The sequence below is a fragment of the Arctopsyche grandis genome, chromosome 13 (genome assembly GCF_051622035.1).
Source record: "Arctopsyche grandis isolate Sample6627 chromosome 13, ASM5162203v2, whole genome shotgun sequence".
Lineage (NCBI taxonomy): Eukaryota > Metazoa > Arthropoda > Insecta > Trichoptera > Hydropsychidae > Arctopsyche > Arctopsyche grandis.
The window spans coordinates 21,077,739-21,091,741 of record NC_135367.1 but is presented as its reverse complement, the minus strand read 5'-3'; the positions used below and the strand labels follow the sequence as shown (position 1 = coordinate 21,091,741).

The 14,003-nt window shown below is 33.0% G+C and overlaps 1 protein-coding gene and 1 long non-coding RNA gene across 2 annotated transcripts in view; one reads left to right on the top strand and one right to left on the bottom strand.

Moving 5' to 3' along the window:
- nesd (SHC binding and spindle associated nessun dorma) overlaps positions 1–13,434 on the top strand; it is a 325,057-nt gene extending 311,623 nt beyond the window's left edge. Inside the window, exon 10 of the mRNA XM_077443988.1 lies at positions 13,425–13,434. The gene's annotated coding sequence lies outside the window, so the exon portion shown is untranslated. The remainder of the gene's footprint in view (positions 1–13,424) is intronic.
- The window catches only part of LOC143920959 (uncharacterized), a 561,395-nt gene that overhangs the window by 84,841 nt on the left and 462,551 nt on the right, over positions 1–14,003 (bottom strand). The window lies entirely within an intron of this gene.

Here is a 14,003-nt window from a genome sequence, read left to right as displayed (position 1 = left end):
ACCCATATATACAAACTTGAAAAATCTACATGCCATAAATAATATTCCGTTTGTTACAGACATTACTAACAAACTAACCAGTAGATTCTATGACAGAATCACTAATAACCATACTCACACACTTGTGAAGAGTCTCGGTGATTACAACAAAATGTCTATACCCTTCAGGTATAAACACAGATTACCTAAACACAATCTGCTTTAGGTCATCGTCTTTAGAGAGTCTTTAATTAATATGTATTAGATGTATTATGAGCATTTATAAGAATTGTAAATAGGTTTTTGAGCTCTTTTTCCTGTTATGCTGTACATTAACATTAAACTAATATAATACTATGATTTACTAGCAAAATTAAATTTAAATTGTAAAATAGAAAATGATCAGTAGATCAGTAGCTATTAAAATAGATATAAGATGTATTGTGAACATATGTAATTTAGTAATAATATAAAGCATTTAAAAATCAAGTGTATTTTCAGTTGTAATATATTCCAAATGGCGTTGCACATAGGCAATTCATATTCGATTACAAATCAACTAGTAAATTATATCTCTATATATAGTTCTAATGTTTTACGAATGCTTTAGAATTTAAAAATACGTTATTAGGTACTACGAATTATGGTAATGAATACCGTATAACGATAACTGTAAAAATGTGTTCAAAACAAAAATATGACTTTCCAACTCAATTTAACTAGTCGAGTGACGTTTTCACGAAAATCTAACCTTTCCGTCTGACCTGTTACCAACTTATAGTTAAAGTGTATTTACAGTTGTTATATATTTTGACCAGTTGTAATGTAATTCGCCATATGAATCAACTTAATTGGGTTAGACGGAATATATTCAAACTAGTCAAGATATATTACAACTGAAAATACACTTCAACTATGTATACCAGTAGTCGGTACCAGGTTAGATGTAATATATGTATATACCAACTAATCAAAATATATTACAACTGGAAGATACACTTCAACTTTAACACTTACACCAAAGCGTGCGTTGCTCATTAATGTGTCGTTGGGTGGTTTTTGAAAGGATACTAAATTTGAAATCAAAATGAAACTTATTGTACAATATATTGTCATCATTGTGGACGTTATGTACATAGAAAATAACTAGAAAATGAAAATAAGACTGTATCATAAATCATTATAGCCAAATTGTGAATTATTACAATCAAATAACAGTTCTGGATGATTTATATGTGTGTTAGAATATTCACAAATATAAATTTCACAGCATATAACTGTTTGATGAATTATTGATCTCGTTTCAATATATGTACATCGGATTCCAAGGTATTGTTTCATATTTAATTTAACGGTTAAGGTCGCACATCGGTCGCGTTATTTATAGGAACGCTAATTTTATTTTCAAGCTATAAATTAAAATTGGCTATAAATCGAAACCGAAGTCTGTAGTGTGCATACATACGCATAAATTTGTTCTGATACAGTTACGATTTTCGTTTGCGTTGTAAGGCTTGAGCTTGGCAAACAAATTTTCTATAATTGAGTACTGAAATAACGTGAAAGCACGTTATGAAGTCTGTTATATGCGAATGCTAGTGGAAAGCTTCGATAGCCTTATATAAAATGTTCTGTTAAAAAGTGAACTAATCAAATTTTCGTATGCTGACTTGATCAATGCATTGTTGAGGTTATTTCAGTCTTAATTAATATAAAACCGAGCTTTCCTGCGACATTAGTCAAAGTCTAATTGGAGATCAAATTTTCAATGATACATAAATATAGATTATTTCACAGAAACAAGGTTACATATTTGATGCATTCTGTAGTTGAAAATGTTTCATATGTATATGTATCAGTAAAACAAACAAAAAAATGAATATTGGAAATAATTCGAAAACAAAAGATATTGCAAATATTTTTTAAATATTGTACTAAAGAATATTTTTTATAAACTTGCATGTTAGTATGTATGATCAGAAGAGTAGAAGCAAAATTAAGAAAAAAAAGATTTAAGATTATAATTTCAGACATTATAATAAAACATTGTGTATATATACCTACAAATATCGATATTTGAAGAATATTTGAATACAAAATTAGATTAATTAAATAAAAAAAAAATAATTTAAAAAAAAATAATTTAAGAATAAATTGTAATATTTAGAAATTTTTTAAATTAAAATTAAATTAAATTTATACTATAAATTTTAAATGATTTAAGATTTTTATTTTAAATTATTTTATTTAAAACTTAATACAGTACAATTATATATTTTTAGAATCCAATAGAGACATCTATGGTGCAATCAACAAATTTTTGATATACAGCAAATTCGCGAGAAATACATTATGTAGGTAGCATTTATAAGATTCAACAAAGTCGAAGTGATAATAACTCGAATTTGGGAAAAACTGAGGGGGAGAATACCGATTTATTGAATGCACCCCAGCTAGAAAAATCGGAAAATTCTAACAGGAGACGATCGATCCGACGTTTAATAACAAAAAGCTAGCTCGTTAAGCTAGCTCAGTCGTTAAGCTTCTGCCTAACACCGAGAGGCACCGGGTTCGATCCCATGAGCTGATCTCGATTGGAAAGAATTTTTCTGAGTATATCTGTAGTGCTGCTGGTCAGACCTGGATATTTGTGACTCCAGGCCGGTTTGTTTCCTATCAGAGTTTGCCAATTTTCTCTGATTTCATTGTTGAAACGGTTCCCGATTAAAAATTGGCTAAAAACCTTCCTACCTACTATGTCACCACTATTTGATTAATGTACAATTCATAGATATTTTGTTAATTTGCGAGTTTTCAGTGTCTCGTAATTCAGCGACTTGTATAATAAAAATGCTGTTTGTTTGTAATTGGCTAGGAAGGCACACTGGGGTTTACCTGTAAGGCCTTCCTGGTATAAAATGTAAAAAAAAAGATATCACCAGCAGCGTGTTTGACCAGAACTTGAACCCACTACCTCTCTACTGGTATATTATAGCTCTACCGTTGCATTACGCTGTGGTTGTAGTGGTTAACCGAATCTTTGGATATTGCTCAGGCAGCTGAAAATTATAATGAAAATTTTCTTTGAGTTTCGACCTCTTCCGAAAACCGTTTACAGTCCAAACTAAAGAAATATGAAATAATATACTAGTATATTTAGAAGTTATACAACAGAAAAATTGCATAGCGAAATTGGGGATACCGATTTATTGGATCTGTCACAACAATTTTTGATAGAAAAATCGGAAAATTCAAACATCAGTCGATATGTGGCTGGGAATTGAGCCCATGACCTCTCTACTGGTAAACAGTAGCTAATTCAGATAGCTACACTGTGCGTGTATGAATATAAAATAAATTTCATAAAAAATAGGTGAACATTTTTTACAAATTACAGGTTACGAAAAGCTATAAATTTGACAGCTTTTCATAGTTTTACATAAAACACTGTCTCAAATGTGATGTTTTGTTGTTTGCAATGTTACCTGCTGTATACCACTGATATTTTATTTTACTTCAACTTCATACATATGTATATACATCATACCTTCATACATACATACTTCATATGTGACATCGATGTATGTATATGTATGTCATCGATGTCAAATTATGCATGCTTACTATTGTTTTTCAGAAATGTGTTCAACGAAACCTTTATATTTGTTTTCTCCGATTATGGAGGCGTTTGTTGAATAATCCATACAACCTTGATAGTTATATCAGCGTCTCCGTTATGCGGAAAAATCTTTAATTGAATAAAGATATACATAGAAAGACATAATATCTTACTGGAAGTTTCCAATGTTGTAACATTACCTACGGTTATTCCAATACGAAAATTAATTGAATTCTCATCGATCAGCGACTGTCATATCCATGATTGAAAGGTTTTTGAATTAATGCACCCGATCGATCATTTAACCAAGGCACAGACAGCCTTTTGAATATACATATGTATTAACCATATTAGAAATTTTTCACTAATTTAATTATCATTGATGATGTTTGTTTAAATGAAAATCCGACCCAATTACATATATCATTAGTACATGCATATGTTGCACATATTATATGAGATCAAAAATACATGTCGTGGGAAAATACCATTAAAATTTTTGTCTGCAGCCAAATTTGTACTCGAACAAAGACAAAAGATTATGTTATTTCTCTTGGAGTTTTTATTTTTTCAACTTTCGTCCTCCTGAGGAGCGCCGTGTACTTACTTACTATTAATAGTAATTTTAAACAGCAGATATCGTAGATAATAATAACACGTATAAATACCGATCGTCCATCATTGCACAACTTGACATTAGATCACGTCGTTATAAACAGTTCATTCTCGAGTCACGTAGGCCTCGGTTAACGCAACAACTGACGGACAGCGTCCTCGTCCCCATCATTCACGTCCGTAATTAACGTTTTGCAATATTTCTAAATTACATTTCCTACGGTTAAATAAACATTGTTGCATTGCGCATTTGCATCTGAAATAACCGAATTTATTATTTATTATTAGATTCCTAATTTCGCATCGGTGCAGCGGATGTGACCATACCAAATATTTAAATTTTGAATCAGAGTATGGATATCTGCATTAATTGCCAATATAAATATTATTACAAGTATTGGAACATTCTTAAGATGATGAATATGTCACCGGGATTGAATTTTGGAACGCTCACACGCGTCATAGTTGTTTCATATGGAGGATAAATCTAATATATAATTTCGAAAGAGACTTTGTAAGTATGTATATAAGAAAATATGTAATGTTGGTTCGTAAATTCGTGACGTCATCGAACAAATGAATATTCAAATAAATTTGAATAAAATAAAACTATTCAAATTAATGTTTAAGCGGTTTATATTACAAATACCGAGCGAAGCCGGGTAAAAACACTAGTATATGATAAACTTATTATATAAAAAGTACGAAAATTATGTTTATTATCCAATAATCGAATGGAAATATAACGAATTCTCAGTATTGAAATATGAAATGATGTTTGAAGCAATGCAACCGACGATCAAATAAATATTCACTTTCTGGAACGGGAAAACCAGTCAATTTATTATTGATTTCTTCAAAAGCTGACCGAAAGCGTTGAGTTAAATATTAAATCTGGAGCTATCTTTTTGTGATCGTTTGAGGATTTTCTTTTATTAACGGATAACTTATTGAACGTTTATATGATTTGAATCGTTTGAAGGAAGGAATTCCTCGAAGTTTTTGCGTCTAAATTTGGCTTAACTGTTTTCCGAGAAAACTGGGCCAATAAACAATCCAATACACATTATATACATATATATAGAAAGATACAAAAAATAATATCGAGCATTGTGTTTTGTAATTTACTGAAACGCAATGATGACACTGAACCGCAAGTTTCGTCAGAAAGATCCCTCTTTCCTCGTGTGTCAGATAAATATTAAGTCAGCCACGGTCATTTTCCAGCTGTTATCGTAAAATTCTTCAATAAAAGAAATTAAACCACGTAAATTATGAACGTGATTCGCTAACGAAAGAATTTGATTTTTAGTTGTTGACGTTCAAAAAATTCGCAAACAAATCTTACGAAGGTTTGATTTTATATAAATTAATATGGAAAACACATCGAAAAGAGTACGTTTGAGCAAATAAATTGCTTTATTAACGTCAAAACAAATGTACGGCTTTTAAAGGGCCGAGGCTAAGCTAAGCTATACGTAGACACAGAAAAAATTCAGTCACATAAAGGTTTGTATATATGTACATGTGTATTAACAGCTCGTCACAACATTGCACGGATAAGACTTCTAATCATACTATACAACACCACCCGTTACTTATTTGGATGAGTGTTAGGCAAAATGGGCTTACATATATGTACATACATTACAGAATGTGACAATATGGCGCAATATTGCGACGTATCGTCGAGTCAATATTGTCACAATATGACGTTTCCGAAAGTATCCATATGCACATGGCAGCACTTAGTACGGGTGCACTCGCCACTATCACGTCCCGTTTGCGTGAATATTTCCACAGTGGACAAAGCATACCGGTTCTGTTTGATAGGTTTCGATGATGTACTGCTGGATAATATGAATAGATTGTGTCGATTAATGCTGATTTTGATACATATTGTCTAAATTGTATGGCATCTTGACATTTAATTTTTGTTTTCGTATCTTTTAATTTTTTTTTTCGTGTATTATTTATTAATTTATTTACAAATATAACAGGAAGGCTTAACAGGTAAACCCCAAATGCGTCTTCCTAGTCCACATAATTATTACATAGATACATGTAAATCTAAACAATATCTGACATCTATGGTCAGATATTACAAACATCGTATTAATACGATACATAACGATGAATAACTTTCATTGAACAATACGAATTTATATTATACCTTTTATTAAGCCTGTTAAGCCTTCCTGGTATATTTGGAATTTATATTAAGCCTGTTAAGCCTTCCTGGTATATTTGTATGTAAATAAATAAATAAATAAAATAAATAAATATAATAATGAACACACATGTGTACCACTGCCTGCACACCACCCCTCAACATTACACTCATTACTAGTCACCGGAGCCTGAGGGGACCGTGTATTGTTCAAAGGTTGTAAATGCATTGTTAAAGGTTTGCCGAACAATGGATAGCACTGTGACTATCCTACCTCTACTCATTACACATCAATTCATTGGCTACGTCCACACTACCGATATCTACACCCGATATTCTCGAATTTACCATATCCAGTTCCCATATTGCAACCTGTGGTTGCTATTTAGGAACTGGTTATGGAAAAATTCACAAATATCGGGTGTAGATATCGGTAGTGTGAACGTAGCCATTGACACATCAAATCCTAGATTAGTTTACAATCTTCTAATAAGTTAGCCATAGTGACGATCTGGATCTGTAATGTCACTATGGCGAAATTATAAAAAATAAATAAATATAATAATATAACATTTGAAAACAGTTCATTCACATGATGCAATGACAATAACCGATTAATGATTATGTAACGGCCTAATCATATATACGTACATATGTACATTGCTAATCCCAAACAAACACAAGCTAGATAACTGTTTACGTTTGTTGGTCTAATCGGTTCATTGTGTCCACGGGCGCGTCTTCCGCGAATGCAGTGTTCCATACATACATACATACATACATACATACATGGTTCCACTGACCCAAATGTGTAAATATTATGATATCGCAACTGGTCACTTTCTCACTGTTTATTTTATATCACCGTCGGCCTCGACGCCTTGTTTTGACGGCCCTGCAAACATCTGCCGTCGAGTCAAAAGGGTGTCTTTTTCCCAGGGGATTCAAACTCGTCTCGCGTCTTCGAAGATCGTTTCGTATTTCCGCGTTCGACTTTTAATGCGAGAGCTTTTCCATTTTCCGGATGGGGCGTCGACGCGAAAGCGCATTCTGCATCGGTGCTCAAACCGGCCACCGGAAAGCTTTCAATGTCGACCTTAGACAAGAGAACTATTCATTTCGATACAAAACACACAGTGAAATGGTTTAAGGGTGGGTTTATAATTCGACGTCTGGCGGTCTTGTTGTTTGTTTTTGTTGTTCGAATTGCACGTTTTATGCCCGATTTTATATAAAGGCTTATAGTCGGTTACGGCGTTCACATTTCCATTATTGTTAATTTGATTGTGTCGAGAGCTCACCTGTGTATAAACGTGATGAGCACACGTTTTCGAACTACAATGCGTTTGACGAGTTAAAATTTTGGAACAAATACTAATTATGATTAAACAGGTACACGCTTATGTAAATATGTATATGAAGTGGTTCATCGCTTCACTTTTTTTTACTTTATGTATGTGGTAACAATAGATGAAGTTTTATTGATTATGCGAAAATTCAAACTCGATATTTTGACTGGTTCGATCACTGATCACGTTTTCATGATTGTGTAAATAGGTTTTTGAGCTCTTTTTATTACTTATTATTACTTACCTCCTTTACGTTTCACATGGCTTTCGTGTTAGTGGTCATTTTTATCTCTTATCCGATCGTTTTCATACTTTGCCATATTGCTCATTTTGGTCATCAATATACGTTAATGTATCGTCTGTCATTACGTTGGAGATAAAATATCGTATACAATGCGTAACAAATATCCAGAATCTCTGATACGGTGACGTTTATGACGGTACGTAAGGCTACCATAATATATCTTCAACCTTTTCGCCTTGATATGTCATTTCAGATTTTAATTGTTTAAACGCCTATAATTCACTCTATATTTTATAAAATTTGCTCTATAGGTTCTCTTTATCCCTAATATTTAAATATTTATAGTTTTAACTCTCATATGTATATATAAATTTTAAATTTGGCGTCTAGCTTCATGTAATGTAATACACGATATATATTGATTTTTGGCCAAATATGTCAGATCTGACATTTCACGGCTAAAAGTATATCTCTTCACGGAGTTTTATCTGCGAGATAAGTATTCAATAAGAAGTTATGTTGTATGTAATTGTTTATATGATTTATTCCTATTATGCTGTAGATTAACATTAGAATAAAATAATACTATGATTACTAACCAAATTAAATTAAATTGTAAAATAGAAAATGATCAGTAGATCAATAGCTATTAAAATATACATAAGATGTATTGTGAACATAATTTCGTAATAATAAAAAGCATTTAAAAATTAAAAACGTTTTCATGATTTAGAAAAAATGTGTGTATAATATTTTAATGTGTGTATAATATTAAATTTGTGTATAATAGTTTAATGTGTGTATAATATTTTTATGCATATAATATTTATGGCGATATTAAGTAATAAAAGTTTTTTTGAATAAAATCCTCCAGACACCAGAAGTAGAGCTTTTGTCTTGTGTGAGTTTCCATATATTAGCGCTCAAACTTACTTATATCGAAAATATTCTCATAGCCGGTATGTTATGTGTGAACATTTTTCGTTATTATACATCTTATTTTCCTTAAATACATATATGATAAATCATTGGTTGGTCACATTCCATTTTTCTTACTGTGTTTTAAAACATGTAAATTTATTTTTATTTACAATATTTTTAGAGTTATACATATATGTATGTATAAATGTTAAACACTTTTTTTTTTGTATTTACCATGGTGTCTTCATATGTTTCCCCAAGGTGACACCTATGACCAAATTAGTACATGTGTGCTATAGAGGTGACAAATAGAGGGTAGGTGACTAATTCGGTCAGGAGCCATTTCAACAATTAAATCAGATATATTGGTAAACTCTGATAGGAAATGATCGGTCTGGAGTCACATACATACATATATCCAAGGTCTAGCCAGCAGCATGAAAACATAAAAAACCATCAATATATACGATTCAAAATTTCGTTCAAATTTTTCCTCTAAATTACGAATTTACAAGATTATTGACTTATATGATTTTAGGCTTGTAAGGTTCTAATATTTCAATTAATTTTCGACTCTTGTTTCAATTTGTAAAACAATTTTATATAACAGACTAATATTTTATCAAAATACATACGAATAAAACCTCTCCCCATCCCCTCAATAAAGTCATTAATTAAAAGGTTATGTTCAATTGGTTACTATATCAATTAATCAACATTGAATTATATAAGTGTATGCTAGTAAATGTTTTCCATTAGTCGAGAAAATAAAAATATTCATTAAAAAGTATTTTTATACGGTTTTATTCAACTATGTCTAGAATTGTTATAATATTGATTAAATGTTATTTGCAGAAATTGGCAGCTTTAAACTTTTCTAGACGAAGTTTAACTAAATCGACATTAGTTAAGTATATCGATTGTTTATGATTTCATTAGTCATATCCTTCTATTTCATAGTATAAATGTACATACGTACATATGTATGTACAATATGTAGCTCTTAACCTCCAGTCTGCGGACAGTAAAGTGATTTGTAACTTAAAGAAGGTCGTATCATCCTGCTTGAAAGGGGATTAAAATATAATAAAGAGACAGGTCTATGGAAAAGCCTCCCTATTCTCAACCTCGACAATTCCTTTGGGTATTACGTAAGGACTTCATGTGTGCAAGGTTGCTCAGTGCCCTTCGAAACGTTCTGTTCTGTAGATATACATATGTACATAATACGCATATGTATATGCTATTGAGAAATGCAAAATCCAACTGTATTCCTTTTTATAGTGGGATGTTTTTGTCATTTTATCTTATTCGAAATATGTGTGTAATCTGCAGGTGACACGTTTCGCATCATGACGAAACGCTTGACGATAAGCAGACTTCGTGAAACGGATCCGATCATGGAAAAGGGTCACAGATTCGCATCCAATGTAAACAGTGCCAGTTTCTGGCTCACTCGTGTCGTCTCTTCAGATTTGAAATGCGCCTGAAACGAATAATAAAATAAAAAAAATACTTCATTCGACCAGCTAAGAAAACATTGGAGTAGGCCATGATTGTTTGGAATTTTTATTTATAATGTCTTTATTATAATATTTTGACGTTTGAAAGAAAGAGGCCAGTGTGTTACAATTCCAAATATCTTTTTGTGCATTTTTTTGATCACAGAAATATTTTCATATGGAATTTTTCAAATAATACCATAATACCTATATATTATGTATTTATTTAAGTTTGGACTATTCTGGCATTACAGGATACCCTAATGATCCACAATGGTCGAAAATATGTATAATAGAGAAGAGAAAAAAATAATAAATAGCACTGAGCAACAAAAAAAATTTACCAGAGCGGAGACTCACCAATCTTTACTAAGTTTGACCCACTGAATTCAAATATGATAATTATTTTTGTTGGTAGGGTTTCCTTTACGAGATATGATCGTTTAAAAAAATGCGCAATTTTACAGTGTTTTGGCTTTTGCGGTCTTTAATTCAAAATATAGTATTGCTGTGCTCAAACTGAGTATTGGAATCAATAGTCAGATGTTTTTTCTATTTATTGTTTTAAAATACTTATAATTAATTGTCTAGCGAATTTTAAAAGTCAAAAATATATTTTTTTTATGGATTTTTTCTTTGTGCTATTTTGCATTTGTTTGGTCAGTTTTTTATTCCACGTTCATAAGGATTGGTTTTCTATTTCAATATTTTTTATTTTTATCTAAGCGTACTAACTCGAGCGGTAATCGCGTCAGAAAGACTTTCGTTCAGTTTCCATGAGCGTACACCAGAAGCGTTGGTGTAAGCGAGATGGCAGGTCCGCCACTTATGCGCGTAAGCGGCGGACTTTCGCTGGTGAAAACTTCACAGCATTTATCGCGTGATTAAGGAGATCCACGCACAGCCAGCGCTCCGTCCAGAATGCCTTCATATGGCCTAAGTACCTGCTTATAAAAGGTCGCTCACTGCATCTTCCTCGACGCGTTTGTTTACCTATTGTTATAGTCACGTACCAGATACGCAGTCCCACGGTCTCGCGCTGTCAGTTCTGAGAACTCTAGCGAGAAGCGACCGAATGCCGTTACCGACCACTAAGTCTATTTGGGAGTCTCCGTTGTTAGCCGACAGCACTTAAGCCTGGAGATAATCCTCGAAAACCAATTATAACGGCGGCTCCTTTTAGCATATGCTACACAAGAATAAAACAGTCCAGGGGTGAGTTTTGCCAAGGATCGCGTTGATATAGATCAGGTCGGTCTCCGTGACGAGCCACAATGTTAAATTTACCATTTACCATGCACCCTTTTTTTTTTGATCTTTCGACTTAAGATCTTTCGATTTTCGATCTTTGCCTTCCGATATTTGTGTTTTCTGTAATTTAACATTCTGGCTCGTCACGTATGTAGACCCAGATCAGGTATGCTGGTGTTTTATTTTTGCTCAAGCAAAACTATTAAAAAAAATAACACCTGCAACGTACCACTTTGTGCTGGCACCTTAAATTGGTAAAAGGTACAAATCGTACCTGCAGGACACAGGTATCACACTTCACACTGTCCTCTTCCACCATGGATTGATGGCAGTCATTGTGTCACGACGCAGCGTAATGCAACACCTTGTAGTAGTAGCAGGGGAGAGGCTAAGGGTTGTGACCCTCCGTGACTGATCCCGTGTCTGACAGATTGAATTAGTCAGTTTCTGGGTTACGGTGTCACGGCTCGCCATCGGTTTCATCGGGGTTACTTTGCGATTTATTGCATTACGACCGCTTAATGACCGATCGATGTTCTACAAATTCACATTCGATTCGACCCAAGATCAAACTGACCGATATGGATTAAAAGCGTCGCCTTGTGATAAAGTTCACGCAAATAAATGTTGCGAAAGTGTGCCCTTTTATGGGTATTATAGTGTCACAGTTTGGTTTAAGCCAATTAAGTAGTTCACGGTTCGAATATTAATCAGATTTTGGGAAGGCTTTTACCATACGTGACGTCTTCTTCCTTAGGCAATTGGAAATTGATTTATATATTCCTGGATTTTTGTACTAGGTTTTAAGCGAGTTCACAGTTTCACTACTTTTACATACATTCAATATTATATATATTGTAACGTACGCCGCGGATTAAGCGAATAGAATCCCAGAGACTGTGACCGTTCAAAGATTATCTGTAACGGATATCTGTTAACGGATTAACTAAATGCATACCGTGCGACTGGTATAAGTGGGTTTTAAGGATTAGCGACAAGCTAAGTGCATGAAACAATGATTGCACTTCTCATACCGTGGGAATACATATCCGAATACGTGACTATACAGTAGGTAAACAGATTAGACGTCCTGAGAGACCGTGAGACCGGTGTAAGTGGTTTTAGGGATTAGCGACAAGCTAAGTGCATGAAAGCTAAACAATGATTGCACTTCTCATACCGTGGGAATACATATCCGAATACGTGACTATACTGTAGGTAAACAGATTAGACGTCCTGAGAGATCTACCCCTTATAAGGCGGTACGTAGGCGATATCATGTCATTCTGGACTGAACACTGGCAATACGTGTATCTCCTGAATCATCAATAAATGCTGTGAAACGACTGTTGGCCTTTTACTTGGATCCTCCACCCACCCCTACGCAACAATATGTATGTATGTACCTTCACTATCTTCATTTCACCTTATTATAAATTTTACAGTCCAAGTGTCTCATCTTGAACATCTTAAAGCAAAAATTAAAAAATCTTTTATCAAGGCTAGATTACCCAGCAGCGTGGTCTAGTGGTGATTATTGAATTATTTCGTGCTTGATGTCACGGGTTCGATTCCCACTAAGAGTCTCGTTGTTGGCCAGATCTTGGTTTGTCGAGGTCGATCGTTTCTTATCAGAATTTGTCAATTTTTCTGATTTTCATCGAAACGGTTCTGTAAAATAGACTTTTCCTTCCCAATTTTCCGTTGCAAACCTTGAGTTATTGTTATACCTCAGGTTTAACTTTAAGATTTCTCACCATAGATGTCTCTGTAGTTGTTAATCGAATCTAAAAATTAGTATTGTTACATTCGTATTTATACGATGTTCGTAATATCTGACCATAGATGTTAGGTATTGTTTCGATTTACATGTGTATGCATGTAATAATCATGTATTTAGATGTCTCGTTAATTATGAGTTTTCAATGCTTATCTGTAATGTCACTTTGGCTAGATTGTAAAAAATAAAGAAATAAATTAGAATATGCTTTTAGTACATAGATATAGGTATTTAAAAAAAGGCTCATTTAAAAAAATGTTATATATATTGAAAGGGTACAAAAGAGAATGACTAAGATACCTTCCGAACTTAAATCACTTTCTTATATATTTATAATTGGCTTTTTGACATCTCAAAGGTTTCATGCGATGCATGGTGAGTCTATATGAAAATAGCTTTTGATCGTTACCACTTAAACTAAGGCCAATAGTTTGTGTATGAACAGATTAGTATGTTGAACTTGAACTTTAACATACATATGTGTACATATGTACATATGTACTTAAATAACTTATTCTGAAACGGCCAAGGACTTAAAACTTTCACCACTTTCAAAATAGATGTAACAACGTT